Here is a 12435-nt window from a genome sequence, read left to right on the forward strand (position 1 = left end):
ATGCCATCATGTGCCAGCAATGCCCCTCTGCCATGTACATTGGTCAAACTGGACAGTCTCTACGTAAAAGAATAAATGGACACAAATCAGACGTTAAGAATTATAACATTCAAAAACCGGTCGGAGAACACTTCAATCTCTCTGGTCACTCGATTACAGACCTGAGAGTGGCTATCCTTCAACAAAAAAACTTCAAAAACAGACTCCAGAGAGAGACTGCTGAATTGGAATTAATTTGCAAATTGGATACAATTAGCTTAGGCTTGAATAGAGACTGGGAGTGGATGAGTCATTACACAAAGTAAAACTATTTCCCCATGTTATTTCTCCCCCCTATCCCACGCCCCACTGTTCCTCAGACATTCTTGTTAACTGCTGGAAATGGCCCACCTTGCTTGTCACCATGAAAGGTTTTCCTCCTTCCCCCCCCTCTTGCTGGTGATGGCTCATCTTAAGTGATCACTCTCCTTACAGTGTGTATGATAAAACCCATTGTTTCATGTTCTCTGTGTGTGTATATATAAATCTCCCCACTGTATTTTCCACCGAATGCATCCGATGAAGTGAGTTGTAGCTCACGAAAGCTTATGCTCAAATAAATTTGTTAGTCTCTAAGGTGCCAAAGGACTCCTTTTCTTTTTACAAGTGTCTCAGGAGCAGAACAAACACCTGCATTTGGAAGTGACAGGTCACTTCGCTTCTTGGTGCCTCGGTTTCCCCATATGCAAAATGGAGACAACAATACTGACTTGCCTGCCATGGAGGTGCAGAGAAAACTAATTATTATTATTATTGCAGTAACACCTATGGACCGCAGTCAGGGACCCAATCCCCATTGTACTGAGCACCATACAAACAAGTAACACAGAGGTCTCTTTGCCCCAGATTGTTTGCAGATTTACACAATACACACCAGGGCCCAATCAAACAAAGCCCTTAGGGCCAGATTTTAGAGGTATCTAGGCTCCTAAAGATGCAGATAAGAGCCTTGGTGCATAGGCGCCTAATGCCCACTGGAATCAATGGGAACCAATGGGAGTTGGGTGCCTGGAGCTTTGGAAAATCCCATTAGGTGCCTATCTCCATCTTTAGGCACCTGAATACCTTTAAAAATCTGGCCCTTAAGCACATGCTTCAATTTAAGCGCATGAGCAATACAATTGCCCTGGCAGGCAGATCATATTATCACCCCCATTTTGCACAGGGAGAACCAGAAGAACTGACAGGTGAAGGGACTTCTTCAATGGAACAACGTGTGCTCAACGTTAAACGTGCTTAGGTGCTTTTCTGGATCAGGACCTATATGAATAAACCAACACATAGGGCATGGGGAGAAAGCAAGGTGAGACTAGAGCCAAAGGCATGTGCAGAAATTGGTAGTCACCCCGGCCTCAGCAGTTACAGGTGGTCACCTGCTAAAGTAATGCCATAAACTAGGGTTTGTCAAGCAGCCTGGAGACAAAGGCATTAACCACTGCCCTTAGTTTCCATCAGGAAACAGGTTCAGCACCATCAAGAAATAATAATAAATACTAGCCACTATTTTAACGAATCCCATAAACGTACATGGTATGAGGTCAGCATGGAACACTGGACGGCATCAGTGAGAACAGCAGTATGGTCACAGCCCCCAGTTACGGCTGCAGCCCACATTCTGTCTAGTCTAATGTTCCTGAGTACACACCACATTCATTCTCTCCTTCACCCTATTTTCATGCCCTTTTTGTACTAAAAGAAAAACCCTGCTCTTTGGTCCGAAATTACCTAGAGTTAGAACCTCAGTTGCAGCAGGCATGTTCAGTGCAGCCGTGGAGAGCGTGGGGCAAAGGTGGCTTAAAGTCACTCTTAAATATTATTTTTATTTGTATTACCGTAGTGTGTAGGGTCCTCAGTCATGCGCTAGGACCCCCTGGTCCTAGGCACTGTACAAACACAGAACAAAAAGATGGTCTCTACCCCCAAAGAGTTTACAATATAAAGTCATCTTTGCATACCCCAATCCTGGGCCAGCTAAGGATGCATCCGATGAAGTGAGCTGTAGCTCACGAAAGCTTATGCTCTAATAAATTTGTTAGTCTCTAAGGTGCCACAAGTACTCCTTTTCTTTTCACAGTAATTTAGAGCATCCAGCACCACAGACTGCACCCAGGATCTGAAATTCCAACCTGGGTCTTTCTGCCTCTTATGTTATCCCTGGTATTATTCTTATTTGTATTCCAGTAGTGCCTGAAAGCCCCAACTGAGATCAGCACCACATTATGTTATGTGCTGTACCAGTGCATATAGGGCTGAGAGACAGTCTTGGACCTAAAGAATTTACAATCTAAATAGACAAGGCAGATTAAGAGTGGGAGGAGAAACAGAGGCACCGAGAGTGGATATGACTGGCCTGTGGGCACACAGCATGTCACTGGCACAGCTGGGAATAGAATCCAACTAGTCTGAGTCCCGGTTCCATCCCCTATCCGCTGCCTCTCCTTGTAGTGAAGATTTGACAATTGGCACCTCGGTGACAATTTTATCGATGATGTATGAGCCAGAACAGAATGCATCTTGTTCAGCTGCAGTTGCACAGGCAACTACTCGACTCGTATTAATAAACAGTTTGTTTGCGTGAGCAGAGAAAGCGGATCTGAGTCAGAGAGACTAAGAAGCAGATATGTTGAGTAAGACAAGGCAATTTTTAGAGTCACATGATTTTAACCGCATTTGAATGCCCCAAACTTTCCCTAACCACAGAACGTGCCACTGAAAATCAAAACAAAACATTCAGAACAAACTGGCAGAGGTGGAAACTCCCTGTGACTCAGAAATAACTGAGCGACTGCTTGAACCATTTCCATCGGACAATACTAGTAGCATTACAAGACAAAGAGTGTAGGAATGCTAAAGAGACAATAACTTCTATGAGTTCAAACTTGCTCTAAATTGTATCAGTATACTGTACAAGTTGGTCCTGTGTGTCTCTTTGCCCTGTCTGTAAAAATAGGGATAATAATACTGCCCTATTGTAATGATTAATGAATGAATGCATGAAATTTGCCCATGTGCAGAGGGCAAACTATAAGGCCGACGTACCACTTAAGACCTCATATCAGAGCTCAAGTGGGAATTAAGTGGCTATCTGCACAGGAATGAATTTCATCCAAAGGTTTGTAAAGTGCTTACATACAATCTTCTACAAGCTGGGAAAGCGGTTTCATTGTCTTAACTCTCCCTAGCACATTTGATCAGGGGTTTTCACTCCAGGAAGTGGAGTTGTTCGGGTTATTTTAAAATGCAGGATTGTTGGGGGGCTTTCTAGCCATAGGAAGTGGGGATTTTTTAGCCTGCAAAGTGTCGTTTTACTATTCATTTTCAGCAGTCTGGAAGTGCAAAACATTTTAATCATTCCAAGAGGCTCTCGCTTGCATGTGACTCCCGCAGTCTGAATGGCTACTGGCTTTGTACTGATTTATAGCCCTAACAAAGGGACAGCTGTTTGACAGAAACCCAGCGAGGCAGGCATCCTCTACAGTAATCTTCCTGGCTCCCAGACACCAGCCGGTGCATTCTCTCAGGCCACAGCCATTAGTTTAATTACAGTTAGAAATCTACACTGCTGAAATGCATGGCTAGATGCCCCATGGCTTTAGAGAAAAGAAGCACCTTTCTGAGTAACACTGAAAACAGGGAGGGGAGGGGGGAGAGGCTAGATACTGGGGAAGCTAATTTATGGCCATGTGTGTCGTGGACTCTGATGTGATGAGAAATCCCCTTTTCCAGGTCACCCGGTACTTTTCTGTGGATACTAAAGGTTTTCTCGTTCCATCCTTCTTTCTCCTCCCTCCCTCTCTAAGGGTGAACCAGGGTGTCAAAGGAGCAAAGGGCAGTATTCCTGCACGTTATACTTAGCACCACTGAGCCCAGCTCTCCCCTGCACAGCACCTTGTGCAGGCATTTATCTTTGTGCAGAGTGGGTGTCAAATGCTCCCATTTGGATATTTTATCCCCACGTTGCAGAGACATTAATGCTGACTCCAGAAGAGAGGTAGGAAAGAATCAGACTCTGTAGTCAGACCTTGACCCTCCAGCTCCACATGCCCCCATTTCAATACAGGTATTCACCCTTTATTATTATTTGTTTTGTGGTAACATGTAAGGAGCTCCAGTCATGGACCACGACCCCATTGTGCTATACAAACACAGAGCAAAAAAACAGTCCATGCCCCAAAGAGCTCTGGTTTTCTTCCCCTTCAGCCAAACCTTCCCCTACTAATGGCTCCCCCAGGAGACCAAAAGTTTTGGAGAGATTTCTTTACAGCCTAGCAGGTAGCTGCCAGTTTGGAGAAGCATGTGTCAGTAATGGGGGCAGGGCAAAGGAAGAAAGAGGAGCTCCGAACTCAGGAGCCCTGGCTGGCAGAGTGGGGACAGGGTGTTGGTACTGAGATCATTCTGACAGCTCTGCCATTTGTGGGTTTGTACTGTGGGAGTGCATGTGCGTATATGCGTGTGTGCGTAAGTATTTTAAATGCATGAATGTGTAAGTGCATGTGAGTATTTGTGTGTGTAAGCATCAATTAATGTGTAAATGTACTTAAAGGTATATGGGGGGCAGGGCATGAGGATGTATATGTAAAGATACATGTTCATGCATATGTATTTATTAACTCTTTCACTACTGCTGGACCACCCATGTGTCTCGACTGCAGTTTTCATTCAGACTCCATCCATCTGAACAGCACATCAGATTGCACCACACCAGGGAGGAGACACCAATTTCCTGCCTGTACATAAACTGCCACCTAGCCCAAAAGGAGTCACTAAAGAATAGACCCTGGATTAATTTCAAACAGGAGGCTTTGTTTTTTCCCAAGGCTATGGACAAATAATTCGTGAGAGAGTTAATATTACAGAGCTCTTGTCTTCCTAGAACACGCTTATTGTTTCTATTGCCCTAAGAAGGCCTCTCCGCCACAATATCACCTCTAATCTTATTTTTCTTTATCTCTTGTGCCTTTAATTATTCATCTGCCCTTTTTGTGCTCGTTTATGCAGCCTTATCAGCTGACATGAGCCCAGCTTTGTTTTCAAGTTCTGATATGTCAGTCTGAACTACCTGGTATGAAACTCTTGTGGCAAGCAAACGGGTCAGTGAGGCTGGGTACTGCAGCAAAGGTCAATTCTAGACCATAAAAAAGGCCAGAAGCAAAGCAGAACACATAACACAAGGGGCCAGAACAGATTCCCATGTTCAGTAAGTTCCTTTTTTACACTGCTCGGGCACTGCAAAGGGAGCCTTCAGGAGGAAGTGAATTTACGCACTACACTTGTTTGAAGGCGAGTGTGTATGTATACAGGTCTGTGTGCTTCTAAGAGCACGTCTGTGCCTGAGTGAGTGTGTGAACAAGGGCTTGCGAGTATTATGCGAGTTCTCCGTGTGTATTTGTAAGACAGTGTGTATGACCTGTGTGTGTCTGCGAGGTTGTGTCTACGTCTCTCAGTGTGTATGTGTGTGTTTTTTAATTTGTGTGTGCAATTCTGTGTGCCTCAGTGTGTGTTTGGGTCTGTGTGTAACTGTGTCCAGGTCTATTCATGTATGACTCTGTGTGTATGTGTCAGAGCACATGTTCCTAGAGCTTTAATTTCTGTAGCACCTCAAAGTACGTAGATAGAAGAAGCCAAATGCAGACAGCAAAAAAAAAAAAAAAAAAAAAGGGCTCCTGTTGTTATTGTTTCCATTGCCTCATCAGGCAATGAAAGGGTCCAGGTCATATTTCATTCCTCAGAGATTCAGTATAATATATATAGAGAAATTCATCTCAGGCACCAAAGGAACAACCACAGGCCATTCCTGCCGAAATCCATCTGCCTGCTACCCTGGATCCCTTTCTTCTGACTGTACAAATCAGGTTGCCAGGAGGCTGCTGCATGGTATCAGCTTGGAACAGGAGGCTGTCACCTGAACCCGCAATCTCCCATTTGAGCCGACAAAGCTGTATCGGCATCCATCAGCAAAGAGAGCCGGGCCACAAAAATGAACAGAACACTGAGGATTGGGGCCAGGGAACTAGTTTTTCCTCTTTGGAGCCCTGCCAGGCCATTGCTGATGTGAATGCAAGGATCTGTTGTCATGACCTTTTTTACTTCTCGCTGTGAAATTACCTGTGGATTTTGTTGCTTGCTGTAAGACAAAGACCACTCTGCATAGAGCTAGGCAGAGTGTAAAGGCTCACGCTGAGCCTAATGCACATTCACCCGGCCACTCCAGCCCTGTCCCGCCGCACCCCACCCCATCCCACTGCTCAGCCAGTGCACCTGGAGCCTGACCTGCAGCCCCCCTACTAGTTCATCCCCGGAACGCCATCCTAGCATACAGCAATCCTTGTTAGTCCAGCCCGGAACCCCAAAGCCCCACAGCCCGGACCTGCCACCAACCCGTTGCACCTCAATCCAGACCTGTATTGCCATCACCATCATCCCCTTGCTATTCCAGGCCTCTCCACCTCCTCATCGCGGTCCACACACTTCTGTCTACATCTGCAGGCATTCCTACTCTTCCAGACCTGGGACCCTCACCTCACCTCTGCCTAGCAGCAGCCAACTTTTCGAATCCTGGTCCACCCCCACAGCTCTGCCAATTCACTCTAATCCTGACCATCTTTTCTTCCTCTTGTTCTGACCCCAGCCTATTCACATACCCAGCACTGCCCAAGTATCTCAACCCAGGGCTGCTATTCGAGTTCCCAACTGTTCCTGAGGCCAAACAGTGTTGCCAACTCTTGCGATTTTTGGTCTTTTTCTTAAAAGTCCCAGCTCCTGGAATCATGTTATCCTGTGAGAATCTCAGCTCTCATCTAAAGCAAAAATAAGTTTCCAGCCCTCATGACTGTGGAGAAAAACTTGAACATAGGAACCCTAAATGCTCAAAACTCAGAAGGCAAATCAAAAGAACCCAAACTATATTATTTTTAAGCCATGTTCCTGATTTTTGAGGGCCAGACTAGTGAGTTTTGGGGTTGGCGATGCTGCTGTGTGAGCGAGTAGCATTTCAGTCATGTCTGCCGAGCATGCAGCTGAGACCACTAAAATCATGACATGAGAGCTCCTGAATCTGCTTTGAACCACAGCTCCCAGAATGACCATCTGGTGCACCGGGCAACTGCATCTGAGAATGAAGTGAACAATAAACTCATCTTCTCCTTCCAGTCACTCAGAGGCAACAGAGCTCCCAAGTAACGAGCATGTGTCATTTCCCTCACTGTCTGCACTTTGTCCTCAGAGTGCTGTGCAGCTGTGTTAATCTGCACTGTTTCATAATTAAGATGGCTAAATGCTAGATGAAAATATCATCCTTTCTATTAGCTATGTGCAAAGCAATTTAAAAATCACTTTGGACAGTCCCAATTTGCAGCCACTTACCCTGTCTGCATACTTCTGTTCGCTGTGTTTATTGCTGATCCAGGATGAAAGCCTTCAGGAAATCTCAGTTAACAGGTGCCTGAGGTCTGGAAGTAGGAGACTCAACCCCCTACCCTGTGTGCTTGATCCTATACCATGTAGGCAGGAAACACTCCATGCACTGTGCTGAGCAGGCCAGGGGAGTGTGGGGGACCTGGATCTCGCATTAATAAGATGCTGCCACAGGAGCAGGAGAGAGCCTGGAGATAGGGGCATGGAGCTTAGCGCCCATTAAGCAGGATATGGGTCCCATATGAGACACACCCAGGCCCACGCCCCCTTTTTAAACCTTTCCAAGTAAAAAAGTGGGCATGCAAGGGGTGAGCATGCTCAATGCACTGTGCTACACATAGCAAACAACCTTACATAGCCTCTGCTCACGCACACAACCACCCTGCACTCCCTGCTGATCCTGGTGCTAGGACTTCCAGGATCAAGGCCTTTATGCAAAACCAAGGATGTAAGGTCTTTGGGGGGTCGCTGGATTGATTTATTAATCGTGCGCCCCATTCAGTAGCTCATCTCAAGTTGGCTGCATCGTAATAACAAACAACTAATAAAGAAAGAAAGAAAGAAAGAAAGGAAGAAAATAATAAAAAACCTCATGACACAATAAGGGCTAATGATGGAAAGGATCTGAAGGAAGTGACACAACAGAGAAATGGAAATGAAAATCAGCTGGCCACTTTCCACTCTTCCCCTGCATGGTTGGCTGCTGGGATGGAACGTAGTCCATTTCCCCTTTCTCCCCACTCCTCCTGGATGCTTGTGGGGGCACAGAGTGGAGTGGCAGGGGTTCCAATGCATCTGCTCAGCTCTCTCCTGCCAAACATTAATTTTTCCCATAGGAAGCAGTCTCATGATAAGTAAGTTCCTTGGAACAGAGATTTCTGGTACAGTGCCCAGCACAGTGTGGCCCCAATCCTGACTGTGGTCTCTGAGTCCTGCTTTGATAATAAAAAAAAAATCTGTTCTCTCTCTCTTTCTCTGTCTGGGACCCAGAATTTCATCTTTAAAACAATTGGCTATAAATGCAGCCCTTGCTTATCCCAGTCCCTTCCAGGCAAATAAACAAGCTGGCGTCCTTGATGTCTTTCCAAGCTCGGACTCATTGTAGCAAGAGCCAGCGGTTCTCCACGTCTTCTGCACCAGGCAGACACAGCTGTTTGTTTACAGTGAGAGAGAGGGAAAGTGAAGATTAGATGCAGGCGTCAGGACTTCCAGGTTTTGTTCCCAATTCTGGAGCGGATGTGATGTCTGATAGTTACAGCAGGGAACGGAGTCAGTCAGGATTCCTGGATCTTATACCTTAGTGTGGGAGACAGTGTGATTTAGTGGTTAGCACAGAAGATTAGGAGCCAGGATTCCTGGGTTCTGTTGTCAGCTCTGGGAGGGATGTGTTTCTGGTAGATAGGGCTCAGGAATGGGAGTGAGGATCCATGGATTTGTCAAGAACATATCACGCCAAACCAAACGAATTTTCTTCTTTGACAGGGTTACTGGCCTAGTGGCAAGGGGAAAAGCGGTAGATTCTGATTTTGACACAGTCGCAACATGACATGCTCATAAGCAAACTAGAGGAATGTGATGTGGATGAAATTACCATAAGGTAGGTTCAAAACTGGTTGAAAGATTGTACTGAAAGAGTAGTTATCAATGGTTTGCTCTCAGATCAGGAGGATGTATGTAATGGGGTCCAGCAGGGGTATGTCCTGAGTCCAGTACTATTCAAAATTTTCATTGATGAGTTGGATAATGGAGGGGAGATTATGCTTATAAAATCTGTGGATGATACCAGGCTGGGAGAAGTTGCAAGCACTTTGGAGTACAGGATTAGAATTTTAAACAACCTTGACAAATTGAAGAATTGGTCTGAAATCAACAAAAAGAAATTCAAGAAAATTAAGTGCAAAATACTGCCCTTAGGAAGGAAAAATCAAAAGCACAATATCAAAATGGGACTAGCTGATTAGGCAGTAGGATTGCTGAAAAGGATCTGGGGCTTATAGTGGATCACAACTTGAACATGAGTCAACAATGTAATGTACCTGGTAAAAAGGTTATTATTTTTAGTGTATTAGCAGGGGTGTTGTACAAAAGACACAGGAGGTATCTGTCCTGCTCTATTCACCACTGGTGAGGCCTCAGCTGGAAAACTGTGTACAGTTCTGGGCACCACACCTTAGGGAAGATGTGGACAAACTGGAGAAGGTCCAGAGGAGAGCCACAAAAATGATGATAGGTTTAGAAAATCTGACCTATGAGGAAAGGTTAAAAGAAACTGGGCACCTATAGTCCTGAGCAAAGAAGACGGAGAGGGGAACCTGATAACACTCTTCAAATAGGTTAAGGGCTATTACAAAGAGGAGGGTGAACAATTGTTCTCCACGGCCACTGAAGGTAGCACAATAAGTAATGAGCTTACTCTGCAGCAGGGGAGATTTAGGTTAGTTATTGGGAAATACTTTCTAACTATAAGGATTGCCCAATTTAAGCCCTACGGATGAAAAGTACTGTGTAAGAGGTAGGTATTATTATGGTATGGGGCACTGCAAACACACAGAGTGAGATAGAGTCCCACCGCAACGAGTTTACAATCTATAGAGACAACAGATGGGGGGGAAACTGAGGCACAGAGAGGCAATGTGATTGCCCAGGTCACAGGCGGAGCTGGGAATAGTGTCCCAGTCTTCTGACACCCAGTCCAGTGCTCTACTGCAAAGTCCATATTGTTCTTAATCATTGGGTTATAACCCATCATCGCAGCTGTTTAATTCCTCTCCTCTATCATGAGGGTATCTCCTCCTAGTGGAGGGGAATGGACTGGATGATTTAACAGGCATTCTCCATTTACGATCCTATGGTAAATAACTGTATCTTTGACTCTGCTTCCCCCTGCCGCAGCTACTTTATAGGAAAACTTTAATCACGGAACAACGGGCAGCGTGTTAGAAAAAGCCATGGGGACAGATGGCTTAGCAATCAAGTGACGTGGCAATCCTTGGGTGAAACGACCATGCAGTCCATTGTTCTCATAGCAGTTTGGGTCTCAAAAGCTGCTAAAATCCTTATGCAGGATTTATACAGCTCTCCGCAAGATCCCTTTCTCCCTCCCACAAATCCCCTTCCTGGGAATATGCAACGGCACATTCCTCACCTTCATTTCACCCAGAGACATGCCGAAAGAGCCGGCAGCCACCAAAACCAGCAGGCTTGTTTGGTTAGGTTGAGCTGCTAGCTAGCATTAAAATTCATCTCACGGACTGGGATAATTACAGCAGTTTCCTCCTTGGTGGAAAGACATCCTCTTTCCAAAGGTGCTTGGGCTGCTCTACTTTTCAGCAGGGCTCTGTCAAACATGTGCACTTTGAAGCTGTTGACAGGGAGGCTAGGGGGAGGCAATGGGCTATGAGATCAGGATCTGGTATGTCGACTAGGCACTGTCTGAACTATTCACCTCATTTCTCTGGGGGATGGAAGGAGAGTTGTACATAAGACTTGAACCTTGTCCCACCAGAGCTATTGGGAGCAGGATTAGAATCTATCTCTGGGGAGCGCACAAACCTACCTCAGACTCTTCTCTCCCTGCTCCACAGGAACTAATGGCCTGACGACACTCTCTACGTGAGCGGCATTTACATCAGCGAACCCAACTTCCAACATCCCTTCAGCACATCTAGGTGTGCAGCTGATAAGGTTCACGCTATCTAGCTAAGCATTTGAGTGCACCCATGATTGGTATTTTGGTGCCAGGTTAGATATCAGGATGATAGACCCCCCAGCAGAAATACCTCAGACAGAAAGAAATAAAATCTCTGCCTATTAGTGTACACCTGATATGGAGGCTGCTTAAGACCCAGTCCCCGCAGGGTCCAATCCTGCAAGGTGCTTGAGCCTTCAATTCTGGGTTTTGAAGGTGCAGGATCAAGCCCTAGGTGCTGCCAGATCTCTCTGAAGAGCACTTGAAAAACCCTGTGAAGCAGAATCCCATTCCTGGCACCCAGGGGCCACGAGTGGCAGGGCAAACTGAGAAACAGAACTTGGGTTGAAGTTACTAGACTGGATATAAGGCGTGAATTTTAATGGTGACAGCAAATAGCCACTGGAGCAATTTACCAAGGGTTGTGGTGGAGTCTCCATCACTGACAATTTTTACATCAAATTGGAGCTTTTTCTAAACGCTCTGCTCTAGGGATTACTTTGAGGCAGTTCTCTGGCCTGGGTTACACGGGGGTGGAGTCATACTAGATGATCACAGTGGTCCCTTCTGACCTTGGAATCTATGAATTTTCACTCTCTGAATCAGCCTGCAGGCATAAGGCTGCAGATCTGGAGCCAAAGCCTGTCTCAGTTACACCCATGCACTCCCCAAAGGGGTTCACACGGCAGTAACTCAGAGCAGAACAGTGTCGTGTAACAAAACACCCAGCCAAATAAGACCATGACTGCCCAACACGCCAGCTGATGAGTTCATTAAATCAAAATGATTGCAAAGGGGGGATGAGTTATGAGTTAAAAATAGGCATTGAGGCCAACCTGAGGAGGAGGAGGAGGAGAAATTATTGAGCACTTGATGTTCTCTTTATGAGCTAAAAGATTCCCGCCCAGAGACTACAGGGATTAAGCAGGAGCCCACAGTCTGATATTAGCTGAGTGGCCACTATGTGAGCTATGAGAAGTGGCTGGTTATGGTGCATAAGGCTTTCTGGACAATACATCGACCAGGGCATGCTTCTGCAGACAAGCTGCAACTATTGGGAGATGGGAGGGGGAAGACAAGTACATTCCTCCCCAGCCAATCCCTTTACTTTTCTTCTGACATCCTCAGTGTGACTGCAGGACTCATGCATTTTCCCTTCTGGCTCCCAGCCACCCACTGACACCACCCCCAGACCCTGCTGCATTGACTCAGGGCTGGTTGACAGCAAGAGGAATTGGATCAAGCTCCTCCTGGCTACAAAGTTGCCTGGGAATCCCTGTGCCTGAAATCACTGT

The 12435-nt window shown here is 45.9% G+C and overlaps 1 protein-coding gene across 1 annotated transcript in view; it reads right to left on the reverse strand.

The window, feature by feature from the left end:
* TMCC2 (transmembrane and coiled-coil domain family 2) overlaps positions 1-12435 on the reverse strand; it is an 82299-nt gene that overhangs the window by 54828 nt on the left and 15036 nt on the right.

This window comes from Dermochelys coriacea, chromosome 21 (genome assembly GCF_009764565.3).
Source record: "Dermochelys coriacea isolate rDerCor1 chromosome 21, rDerCor1.pri.v4, whole genome shotgun sequence".
Taxonomy (NCBI): domain Eukaryota; kingdom Metazoa; phylum Chordata; order Testudines; family Dermochelyidae; genus Dermochelys; species Dermochelys coriacea.